We start from the raw sequence: 13,113 nt of genomic DNA on the forward strand, positions 1-13,113 counted from the left end.
ATCACATGATGTTGAGCCGACGCAGAGACATGAACCTGGTTCCCCAGGTTGAGTCGGCAGCTCTGGCGGTTGCGCCCCATCCATTAGTGTCGAGCCTGCCAGACAGTGTAAGTTGTCTGGTTGCACAGGACCTACAGTGACCTAACAATGCGATTACAGCCTTCCCACTGCTCATTGTTGGTTAGCTCTCATTTGTTTGCTTCTTATTCAAGGGCTTGCCTTTCCATCTTGTTTTTGTCCATCCCTGGGCATTGCCTCTTTATAATCCGTTGAATGGGCTGATAAGAATCCTTCCACTGCTCACTCTTAGGGAACTAATTATTTTTTCTATTTGTTCCAGCACTCCATCGAAGTGCATGTGTGTTTTTTGTTCTCTCCAGTCTGCTTTTTTCCTTCCTCATATACCCCGACCCTGTGTTTTACTCACACTACACTCATTTACAGTGATGAGACATCACAGACTCGCGTCTCTGGGCTCAGCCCTTGCTAATGTAAAACCCATAAACATTTCACTTCCTGATTAGCCAGAGGCCAGAAAATGTGCCTATACCTTGAAATGCAGCCAGGCTACTGTCAGCTGCATATCCCTCTTACGTTTACACAGAGTGCCAGTGGTGTACCATTTACTCTGCATTGCTGGGAACTGACAAGGTCATTTCAGAGCAGATCATGCTGCAGCAAAGGCACATCCAACAGCATGATATGGAAGGAAAGTCAAGAAATGCTTCAGCCTTGTTTAGTGTGGGAGAAATGCTCCATGCTATCCATGCAACATATGTACCTTTTAACTCGAAGAGGTGCATTAAATGTGTACTGCAAGAAGTTCCATTACATTAAGATGTGCAGCTCGTGTCTGAGATTTTAATTTGTTTCCCCACGTGCTTGCTGTCGGCTTTTTACTGCTTGGTTACTAATTTCTGTGTCTACCATGTATTTGGTTACAAGAGTAATACATGGATGACTATCAGGATCCTTTCCCAATTCTTCCCCCTTGCTTGTAAAGAACACATATTTTGATCGAACTTGAAGCAGCAAACCCTATTTACGTGGTGGCATAGGAATATATTGTTGTATAATCAGGCCTACAGAGCCCAAAGGTGAAATGGAGGAAGCCAGACAAATAAAAAGTATGTAAAAACAATTTGACTTACGTGTACGATTTCTTCTTCCTCTTGCGCCCATTACAAAATGTTTTTAGGTCGAGGGCCTCTTGGAATCATTCCAGACTTCCCATAGACTTCTCCGTGTGGGTCGGACTCCTCCCACACATTCCATTGGCCTTTGCGTGTGGCTTTCAATAATGAAAGCACGCAAATGTTTGTGATTCGAAAACCTGTCTGAAAGCTGCCTCGGCTAGCTGTGCAATCAAAGTGACGCTATGAAGTGCTCGGGGAGGCATTTACTTTCTCTGGATTTTGTTCTGTTGCAAAGAACTTTTGCCACCTGGTCCACATTTAACTGATGGAAACATGTACACTCTTGCGTGTTAAATGGGTCAGTGTTACCTTAGAAAAGAAGTTGTGTAAAACTTTCAAGAAAGACTCAAGTTGTGGGGCCTTTCTACATAAAAAGAAGATGTTATTTGACATTACGTAGATCTAAAGTATTTGACCTCTATTTACGTTATATGTGACAAGCGCTGCATTGTAGGGTGCACTGTAATAAGCAGTGTTGCATTGGCTGCTCTTAAACACTATGAACATATCAACTGTGGTTTTGTGATTGTTTTTTGTGATTGTGTGAGGATGGCAAGCAGCGGCGTCGATTTCGGCGTGGAGCGGCGGCGTCGGGGATACCATGGCGTCGTCGTGAAGCGAGGCGGTGCGGAGTGCGGTGCGAGCAACGGCTCGGTGGCGGCGTCAGTGAGACCAGGGTCGAGATGCAGAGGTGCCTTCAGGACACTGAGTCGGCAGTGGCATTGTAGACGTTGTCGAGTTGCTTTTCTTCTGTTACAGCACAAAACACACAGTCCCCAGTACTGAGGGCAGAAGAGCTTGAAGTCTTTGCCAGTCCTGAGACATCTTGAACAGGGGGCAAGCTGTACCTCAAGCCCTTGGAGAAACTCACAAAAGTAGATTGCAGAATGTTCAGTCCAGTCCTTTCACTGCCCAAGACAGAAGCAGCCACTGCAGGCCAACACAGCAAAGTGGTAGTTCCTCCTCACAGCTTCTCCAGCTCTTCTTCTTGGCAGTCTTCTTGATCCAAAAGAGTTCTAAAGTTCAGGGGTATGGGCCCCAATATTTATATCCCAAAGTCAATTGATCTCTTAGGCAGAGAGTGTTTGTGCCCTGCCAGAACCAGTTCTGCGCTCTCTGGTGTGATTTCCTGGCAGGAGGAGGAGACGGCATTGTCAGAGGCAGACCAGGCCCATTGAGGTGCAAGGAAGTCTACTCCCCCTTCCCCCATTGCAGCCCAGGTCTTTTCAGGTCTTTTCTGCCCCTACCAAGACTATCTTGAGCCATTCCTGCTCCCCAGCCTTCTATCATCCAAAACCCAGACAGGCAATCCACATTCCTGCAGAGGCACACGGGATGAGTGAGCAAGAAAATACCTACTTTCTAAAAGTGGTATTTTCAAACACAGAATGTAAAAATCACCTTCACTAAAAAAATACACTTTAGATTCTGAGTTCAGGCATCCTAAATTTCCTTTCCCTACTTAGATCCCAGGGCCAGTTATGTTTATAGATGTTATAAACAAACTTCCCATTCTGTCCTATGGGGAACAGGTAGCCTTGCAATAGTGAAAAACGAAATGGGCTGTAATTCACTATCAGGATATGCCATATACATATACACTGCACCCTGCCCACAGGGGATCTTGGGCCTACCTTAGGGGGTGACTAACATGTAGAAAAGGGAAGGTTTAGGGCCTGGCAAGTGGAGGCACTTGCCAAGTCGACACAGCAGTTAACAACTGCACGCAGAGTCTGCAATTGCAGGTCTGAGTTGCCTTTTTAGGGCTACTCGCGTGGGTGGCACAATCAGTGCTGCAAGCCTACTGGTAGCATTTGATTTACAGGCCCTGGCACACGGAGTGCACTTTACTAGGGACTAACAAGTAAATCAAATATTCAATCATGGAAACACCAATCCATAACACACTTTACCACAGGAGCACTTGAACTTTACCACTGATCAGCAGTGAGAAAAGTGCTCAGAAACACTACGCCAGCAAAAACAGATTAAAAGCAGGAGGGCAGAAAGCAAAAACTCAAAGGAAACACGCCAAAAGGTGCCAAGTCTAACAAAGAGCCAAACATGATGGGAATCAGAAATAGGCAGGGAACTCACGACTAAAGAATGGGGCGACATTAATTACAGGGAGCTGCACACTGCGGATAACATTGCCAGCATCGAGACCGCTACGAAAATCGCCACCTACTGGTACTATACACCCCACCGGCTTCATAAATATAACCAGTCCAAATCCCTGGAATTCTGGCGACAATGTGGATCCACAGGTACGCTTTTACACATTGCCTGAAACTCAAGACCTACTGGTCGCAGGTGCTCACAGACCTTCCCAGATTTCCTGCTTACATAATATTAGGCCTCCCAAATTCTCTCACCTTCCCCCTCAAGTCCCGACGAGGTAAACAGATCAGCCTAGCCTTGGGTGCGGCCTTACAAAACATTCTTTCCCACAGGGGTACAAGGCAGATCCCTACGCATCTAGGCTGGCTACACTGCCTGTGGTATATACTAGGGATGGAGCGCATCAATCTCTCCTGGTCTAATCAGGGAGCGGCATTTCCAAAACTATGGACTACCATTTCTGACCCTATTGACATCTGAATTTCGGAAACTCACTTGCCCTAAATACCTTCGACTGTTGCAACTGTCCGAGGCCCCGTCTGCTTCCACTTAAGGGTCAACACAGTCGTTCACCCTTTAAAGGGGGAACCTTGGTACCATGTTTCTTCCACTTTCCTTCTCCTTTGGGCACCAGGTCCAGGGGTGGGGGTTTTGGGGAGTTTTGGGTTGTTATGTCACACTGCATGGAGCCCTGTATCAACAGGACCCGAAACGCTAATGCAAGTTTACCTCTTCCTTTTTGTTCTTTTGAAAATGCCATTAAAGAAACTTAAACCATAAAAGACTGACCTATATGTTAATAACACTAGCTTGTCCTACAACCAGAGCTCAGTACGTAGCATAGTTTGTTGTGGTAGGTTTCCATGACTTTCTAGCCCACTTTGTGTACCCGGGTGAGAGGAAATGGCATTTGCAGTATACTACCTACATGAGGCTAGGTGGGAAGCTAACTGTAAAGATGTTCCACTTCCATTTTTTGCATTTTTTATCTCCTTCTTAAAAGTGTAATGCAAAGTTAGTCATTAATTCTACGGATATCAGCAAATCTTTTGAAATATATCACAGCCCAATTTTGCTGCGTGAATCTCCTTGCCCTGAAGTCTCTAATTGGTACAGGGATGGCAATCATTTTAACATACTGTAGGAAAGCACCCCTTTTTGACATAGTCACCCCCACTTTTTGCCTGGTATCTGATGCAATTTCAACAGACATGCACTGGGTTCCTGTTATCCAGGCCTCCAGGTCCAGGTCTCTTTCCCTAAACTGTACAATTGTTCCTCCAATTGGCAATACTTTTAGCACCCCCCTGTAAGCCCCTAGTATATGGTACCCCTGGTACCTAGGGCAAGGAGGCTAAAAAGGGCCCCTAAGGGCTGCAGCATATATTGTGCCACACAAGGGATCCCTCAGCATCACCATCAAAACTGCCATTGCAGGCTGGATGCCATGGCACAGAGAAAATTTAAGCCACAATATAGCACCCTTCCTGTGTGCCATGCCTGCAGACAATGCATGCAGTATAGGTAGGCAACCCCTACAGCAAGCCTTACAGCCCAAAGGCAGGGTGCACTACATGTGTGGACATATCTGCATGAGCAGATATGCCCGAGAGATGTCGAAGTTAATTCTTAGATATCACAAGTGAACAGGGAAGCCATTTTAAGTACATGTGCTGGGCACTGGTAAAAATGAGTTCCCAGACACATGATAGATTCACTGTAATCTAAAGTGTTTGGTATCAAACACTTTGTTTTAATAACCCCACACTGACTCCAGTGGTGGAATTATTAATACATAAACCCAGGCACCTTAGAGGTGCCCCTTGAAAACCTACCAGCCTCTAGTGTCACAGACGGGTTTCTGACCACCTGCAGGCGACAGCCTGTGCTCTCCAAGGGCAGAAACAGTGCCTGCTCTGGCCAAATGTATAGTTAACGCCTCCAAGCAGGATGGCTAAGTAATCAGCATTTCAAGTCAGGAGACTTCAAAGGCCTCTGACACCTTTGAGATTTGACTACGGCTTCCCCAGACAGGGGAAATGCCAACCCTTGCCAGGGGCCCATATGGCATCAGGAAAGGCAGGAAATTAGATATGCAGGGAGGAGTGGTGAACTACCAGGCCAGTCACACCGCTAAGGTGAGCTGTCTGAGGTGTCCCCCTTTAGGAAAATTCTGCAATCACCAAGATCTCTGGGACAGGATTATGCCCACTTCTCACTGGAAGTTGTCATATAGGGGGTGTAGTGACCCAAAGGGTAAGTAGCCCATAGGCTATCATCCTTCACTTCCCGTAAGCCCCTAAATCTAGTATTTAGGGGAGCCGCTGACGCCAGGAGAGCAGATTCTAACGACCTAGGAAGGAGAAGCTCACTAAAGAGCCGTGAAAAGCAAGAACCGAGGAGCAGTACCTTACCTGGCATCAACACTGCTGTCCCCAACAATTGCCCCAAAGACGTCTTGTTCTGCGGCTTCTCTAAAAGCCTGAGAAGACTGCCAGCACTTCAAGAAGCAACCAGCATCACCTGTGGAGTAGCGGAGCTACATCCCTGCACCCTGCTGGCACCCAAGAAGAACCATGAGAACTTTGGACCGCAAAAACTTGACACTGGGGGGGCGTGTCCAAGATGGTGGCGTGATCGGTCGCAGGTCTCCGAGGCTCCCTGCCCGATCCCGCCTAAACGCACCTATTTGCACAGCTTGATCTCCCTGCAGCACGGGAAGTTATTGTGGAGGACAGCGAAACGCGGTGGTGATCCCGCAGCCTTGATCACCCGGTTTGCGGGCCGTTTGGGAAGCTCTGGATGCTGAGGGCGCCTGATCGCGGCCGAGTGTTGGCGGCCGCAGCCGCGAAGCTGAAGTCGGCCGTGCGCTTGCTCGCTGCCCCTACCTCCCCCGGCGATGAGATAAACTGAGCGCCTGGGAGTCTGCCGAGGGGAGCCCACGCCGATATTACCGGGGCTGCGGTCCGGACCGGCGCCCACTCCTGCTGCCGCGACCCGGCCGGTGCGGGGGCGCGGACCGGCCGGGAGTCGCGAAAATCGAGGCACCGGCTTGGGGCCTTCTGCATTGCCGGTCACGGACTTTGGCGTTACCCTGCTAGCGCACCCACACGAAGTCCACCCTTCCAGTGCTGCAGTGTCCCCGTGGGGGGCTGAGCGGAGCTGTGGAGCCACGGAGGGCTACCCTGCATCAGACGCACGAGGAAGGTGAGGAGAGCGGGTGAGAGCGCCACAGCGAGAGCTCGGGGGGCACGATCGGGCTCCCGGCGTGAGGGCCGACCGGGGGCCTGAGGGTCTGATCGCACCACCACCTGTGTTACCGGCCAGCGAGATCTGAGGGGCCCGCGGAGGGGGCACGCAGCTATTTAGAACTGAGGGTCGCTTACACACCTGCCTGGCTACAGCCGCTGCCTCTTTGGGTGCCCGGCGTGGCTGGCCCTGCTGCTTCGCTATTGACTGCTCTGCGTCACCTGCCCTGTGGCCATTACTCACCTGTCCGCTGCCTTGACCCCGGGCACGGTGGACGGTGCGCCACCGCCCATCGGGGAGCTGACATCGAGGCCCGGAATAGCGCGCATCGCTGCTTCCGTGACTCGAGATGGGGCGCGGGCCGGCCGGGGGTCGCGAAAACTGAGACCCCGGCTTTGGGCCTTCTACTCTACCATTGGCGGCCTTCGGCGCGATCCCACCGGAACACCCCTACAGCACAAAAGCGGACCCCGCCAGCTGTGGACCGCTGGGCGTTGGCCGCCCACTGCGGACCGGTCCTCGGAGATGCCCTGGATCGGACCGACCCGACCCTAGGTTCGACGGAAGGAGACGGCACTGCGGTTACTCTGTGATTCCCCCGGGACCCGGAGAGCAGCCTGAGGGGGCGTTGAGCGGGGCCGGAGGGCCGAAACCACTGCAAAGAGCCGCCCCTGAGGTGACAGACTCGGATGGTGAGGAGAGCAGGGGTGGGCGCCGCCGACAGTACTCGGGGGGCACAATCGAGCTCCCGGTGTGGGGCTAACCGGAGAGGCGCGCAGGCCGCGCTACACTTACGCCTGAGAAGCGGGTCTGCACACACACTTGTGGGATCATTGGATGCCCGGGCTCTGCTGCCCCTGCCAAGTAGCGCTAACCACTGCGCTGGTCCCGCCCTGCAGACGCTGGGCTCGGTGACACCGAAGGACTCACAGGAGAGCTGGCCCGGGGATAGCACGACTCCTCTTGCCCTACCACGCCGGCCATCTGCACCCACCTCCGGTCCCTGACGTTCATTGCTCATCAGTCTCAGGAGTTCACCTCGACATGGCGGGACTGAAGTGAAAGAAAGGGAACCAGACACTTCCCGAACTGCTGGCCAAGGCCCAGCCCAAGCCTAGCAAACACCCACCCTCCCCGGCGGCCACGAAAAACTTACCAGTGCCAGAGGAAGACCAGATACCCATCACTAGATACCTCCTTGAGACACTATTTAACTCCCTCAGGGAAGACTTCAAGACCTTGAAGCAGGAAGTGGCGGGCGAGGTCCGAGCGCTTCGGCGAGACGTGGAAGACCTTGGGGAGGGGGGTGGTTGCCGTAGAGGAAGCGGACCAAACCAGAAGCAGCGAAATCGAACAACTCCAACAAGAGGTCCTGCGACTCACTGACCAGCAGCTGGATCTTCAGGCCCACGCAGAAGACCTTGAAAACCGTTCCCGTCGCAACAACATACGGGTTTGGGGGGTCCCTCAGAAAACGGAGGGGACTGACGTCACGGGGTACCTGCAAGACTTATTCAGAAACATTCTGGGGGAGATAGCGGACTTTGTCATCCGTATTGACAGAGCACACAGAGTTGGGCTGCCCCGGCGCGCTACTGCCCCGCCACCGGACATCTTAGCTTTCCTTCCTGATTTCCCGCTAAAAGATCGGATTCTCCGAGAAGCCCGGCGGGCACAGCCCCTTCAATTTCGGGGTCACTCTATAGCCCTATATCAAGATCTGTCGGCCATCACTCTGCAGAAACGAAAGGAATTCAAGAGAGCGACGGATTACCTAAGACAACAAGAAGTCCCCTACTCCTGGGGGCACCCGTTCAGACTAATATTCAAATGGAACGGTAAGCTACACCAACTGCGATTGCTTAAAGACACTTGCACCCTCTTGGGTCTTGACCAGGAAGATGATGAACCCACAGTGAGAGCATCGCAGGGGCCGTCCAGAGGGGAATGGCAACTGGTGGGCCGCAGGCGGTCCCCCCCGCACCGCTTGAAACCGGACGCCTCCATCATCATACAGGAACGAGCTACGGCGATAGCGGAGGTGGGCAAAGATACTTCTCCCCCTGAGTGATTTGTCCTTTCGTTCAGGAGATTATCTATAGCACACACCTTGCCCGTGCGGTGGGGGGGATTCGGGTGGGGGGCCGACATGGCCGCCATCAAATATGACCCATGTACGAAACTTTACCACGGTCCTGAGTGAACTGAAAGGACTGGGACTATACCTTCTCTTGATGGGAACGGGTGAGGGGAGGGGGGAAGGATCCGGGAGGGGGACCGCAGTTGGGGCGTGGGGTTGGTCCTTTGGGGGCGTGGGGGGGAAGAGTTGGGGGGCATGGGGAAGTTCACAAGGGGACTGTTGGGGCGAGGGAAGGGGGTGGGTCAGAGGGGGGGACTCAGTGTGCCAAGGGGTTCTGTGGGACTGTATCGCTTCTTGACTCCGTGTCAGACACACCAGGGATATGTGCTTTTGTTGCTGGTGACAGGTTCGCCGCGCTGTGCTTCTCTATGGCTGATAGCGCGATTGACCTCTTGGGATGGAGCCTAGTTTGAAGGTACTAACCCTCAATGTGAAGGGCCTGAACAACCCAATTAAGCGCAGAGCCGTGCTCTCATACCTGGAAAACTCTGCGGCGGACATCTGCCTCTTACAAGAGACCCACCTCCTACCCAGAGACTGGCACAGGATGCGCTCCCGCGCCTTTCCCCAGCAGATTTTCTCCTCATTCCCCACAAAGAAGGCGGGGGTGGCTATTCTAGTCTCCAAGCGCTTCCGCGGCAGCATAGGCGACAAGGCGGGGGAGGTTAAGGGAGGTTACTAGCACATACCTTCCATTTGGGGTCCCAGCGCTTCACAATTGCCTCCCTCTATGCTCCGAACTCTGGGCAAGAATCTTTTCTGAAAAACGCCATATCCGAATCCCTTCACTCTCCTGCCTCTCTTTTACTCATTTGGGGGGACCTCAACCTAGTAATGGATACGAACGCAGATAGGTCAGGTCACCGCTACGGAGACACTGGCGCCATCACAGCTGCTGGTAGAGACTGGCTGCAGGAGAGGGGGCTGGTAGATCTGTGGAGAGCCACCCATACCAACACATCACACTTCACGTTCTACTCACACGTTCATCACATATACGCCAGACTGGATCACTACCTAGGCTCCGCTGAGCTACTTGCCATTCTTAAAGACGTAAGCATTGTCCCGGCGGCGTTGTCTGATCACGATGCAGTAGAACTGACACTACAAGTCCCTGCGTCCGCCCGGACCCCAGGGACGTGGCGGCTGAGGGAGACCCTCCTGCAGCGCCCAGAGGTCACCGAACAGATCCGCTCCTGCATCACCGATTACCTGACCATTATTGACGTCCCTGGAACCTCGCTGTCCGCCCTATGGGGGGCTTTGAAAGCCGTGGTTCGCGGCGAGCTTATCGCAATCGCGTCGGAGGAAGCCAAAGACCGCAAGGCAAAAAGGGATGACCTCACTGCTCGGGTCTCTGAGCTGGAGAGGGTCCACAGCCGCATAGGTGCCCCACGAATTTGGAGACAGCTTAAAGCTGCCAGGGCCCAGTTAGCCGGCCTAGATACGGATCGTGCTGAATTTGCTGCACTGCGTCTGCGTCACTCATACTACACAGGTGGCAATAAAACGGGCCGCCTACTGGCCAGTGCCCTGAAGGCAAAGATTCAGCGCTCCAAAATCACTAGCCTCACTGACGACAATGGCTTGGCCGTCATGGGTGACTCCCAGGTTGCGGATGCTTTTAGAACATTTTATGCCAACCTATACAAAGCTGACTCGGTCTCACCGGAGGAAGCTCGCACCTACCTAGACTCGGCGAACATCACCGAGCTGTCGCAAGAAAACGCAGACACTCTTGATGCCCCTATCCGCGTAGACGAGGTACTCGCCGCTATTTCTCGCCTTCGCCCTCTTAAATCCCCGGGACCGGATGGCTTCTCTGCCGATTTCAATAAGATCTTCGGTCGTATGCTGGCCCCAATCTTCGCTCGGCTTTTCAACTCCTTCGAGGGTCCAAGCTCTATCCCCTCGGACATGCTAGCAGCCGAGATAGTAGTGCTGCCCAAACCGGGTAAAGAACCCACGCGCTGTTCCACATTTCGGCCTATATCTCTCCTTGACCTGGATTTGAAGATCTTCACAGGGGTCCTGGCGGCGCGTCTGGGCCCTTGCCTGCCCGGGATTCTGGAACCTGACCAATCAGGCTTCGTTCCAAGCCGCCAATGCAGTGACAATACCAAGCGGATACTTCATCTGATAGACAAGGCCCATTTCCAGGGCTCGGACTCTGCGTTACTGGCGATCGACGCGGAGAGAGCGTTCGATCGGGTGGACTGGACCTACCTCCAACAGGTCCTGCGGCGCTTTCGGGTCGGAGATCGATTTCAAGCTTGGATCGCGAGCTGCTACCACCATCCTCAAGCTCGTGTCCGCATGGGCGGTTTACACTCGAACCCTTTTGAAATTCAATGGGGCACAAGGCAAGGGTGCCCTTTATCGCCCCTCTTATTTGCCCTGTATGTAGAACCTCTGGCACAAAAAATCCGCGATAATCCTGCCATTCACGGCATGTCCTTTGGCCGGGAACCTCATGTGATAGGCCTATACGCCGATGATATCCTAGCCACTCTGGACCGTCCGGAGTGCTCAATTCCCGCTTTTTTGGAGGAGCTGGAATCCTTTGGGGTTGTCTCCGGGTTTAAGATTAATAAAGGGAAATCCCTCATCCTGCCTCTGGGTAGCAATGCCCAACCACAACCGCCTATACCCGCTTACGGGGGGGGGGGGACTGTCGTCGGCCACGCGCCTCCCATACCTGGGCGTTACTCTCTCCGCATTCACGGAATATACGATGACTCAACTATGCAGCTTCTCCTCACAGATCCAATCGGACCTCACGCGCTGGTCCAGGCAACCTCTCTCTCTGCTGGGACGCATCGCGGCAGTAAAGATGTCAGCTCTGCCGAAAATACTGTACATTTTCCAGACTCTCCCGGTGCTCCCACCGGTTGGCACCATCGCGACTCTACAGGAGGCCTTCCACCATTTCATATGGGGGGGCAAGCGAGCGCGCCTCCACAGACGACTGTCCTATAGATGCGCAGACGAGGGGGGCCTGGGGATCCCCAACCTTTTCCAATACTTTCAGGCTGCACAGCTTCGATACCTAGTGGAATGGTTCAGACCAGAGTCCGAGAAACGCTGGCTCTTTCAAGATAGGGCAATGGCCCGCACATCCCTTTGGAAAATCCCATCATGCCCCGGCGGCATAGACCGCGCTATCTCTTGCGATCCCCCATCACTCGCACTATCATGCGGGTCTGGGATACGGTGGCGATCAAAAGAGGGCTTACCACTTTCCCATCTCCACTCACCCCCGTTCTGGACAATCCTGACTTCCCACCTGGCAACCACCCTCGGGCGTTTTGCAATGGCGAGATGTCAGCCACCTCTCTGCCGGCCATTTCTTTGACTTGCACGGATTCCTTACCCTATCTGATATAATCCAGGGTTACGATGTCGCCTCCCCACACTTATTTCAATATTTCCAAATCAGACACTGGCTCACGCACCCGGATGTAGCCCCCCTCGTTGGCAGGCCCATGACAGTCTTTGAAAAGTGGCTCGTGACGAAGGATTCAGACAAACACCTTATCACAGACCTTTACAAGATGCTCACACCCCCCGCCCCTTCAGGCAAGACAGCAGGTCAAAAACGATGGGAGACGGAACTAGGGCGAACCCTTTCACCCAAGGAATGGAGTGCCGTGTACTACAGAGCATCTCACACCACTCGAAACACCGCAGGTAGGGAAGCGGCGACGAAGTTAGCTATATACTGGCACCTTACCCCAGCCCGGCTCCATAAAAGTAACCCCACACGCAGTGCGCTCTGCTGGAGAGGGTGTGGGGAACATGGCACCTTGACTCACCTCCTCTGGGAATGCAGGGAAGTCCAGGAATACTGGAAGTCAGTCCTGGAAGACATAGACTCAACATTTGACACTGAAGTCCCTAGATTCCCGGCTTACACCATCCTGGGTCTGCCCAACGCACTCACTTTCCCCTTGAAATCCCCCAGAGGCCGCCAGATGGGGATTGCCATGCAGGCAGCTACACAACACATTCTGTCCCTTTGGGGCTCTAACACCAAGCCCACTCACACGGGGTGGTTGCATAAAATATGGTTTACTTTGGGCATGGAACGCATCCAGGCTACGCTCACAAACTCCACAGCCGCTTATCGGAAGACATGGCTTCCGCTGCTGTCTCTGCTATCCAGGGAATTCAACGAGGTCACATGTCCCAGATACCTCCGCATATTGCGACTCACAGTGCATGCACATGAATCCCCAAGCTCATCTGGGTGATTGCGCCCTCTGCTACACGATCATAGCTATGTTAGTTTCACGGATCTGGCACACTGGGTGGGGTGGGAAAGGGGGGGAGGGGGTTAGGGCGGGAATTTAGGTTTGGGTTTTTACTTCTGCAATTCCAATCCCTCATCACAAGTGACAATTGCAA

At 53.0% G+C, this 13,113-nt stretch overlaps 1 protein-coding gene across 1 annotated transcript in view; it reads right to left on the reverse strand.

Annotated features, from left to right (window-relative positions):
• The window catches only part of AP1B1 (adaptor related protein complex 1 subunit beta 1), a 342,547-nt gene that overhangs the window by 183,071 nt on the left and 146,363 nt on the right, over positions 1-13,113 (reverse strand). The gene's annotated exons all lie outside the window — the stretch shown is intronic.

The sequence above is a fragment of the Lissotriton helveticus genome, chromosome 11 (assembly GCF_964261635.1).
Source record: "Lissotriton helveticus chromosome 11, aLisHel1.1, whole genome shotgun sequence".
NCBI classification, from domain to species: Eukaryota; Metazoa; Chordata; class Amphibia; order Caudata; family Salamandridae; genus Lissotriton; species Lissotriton helveticus.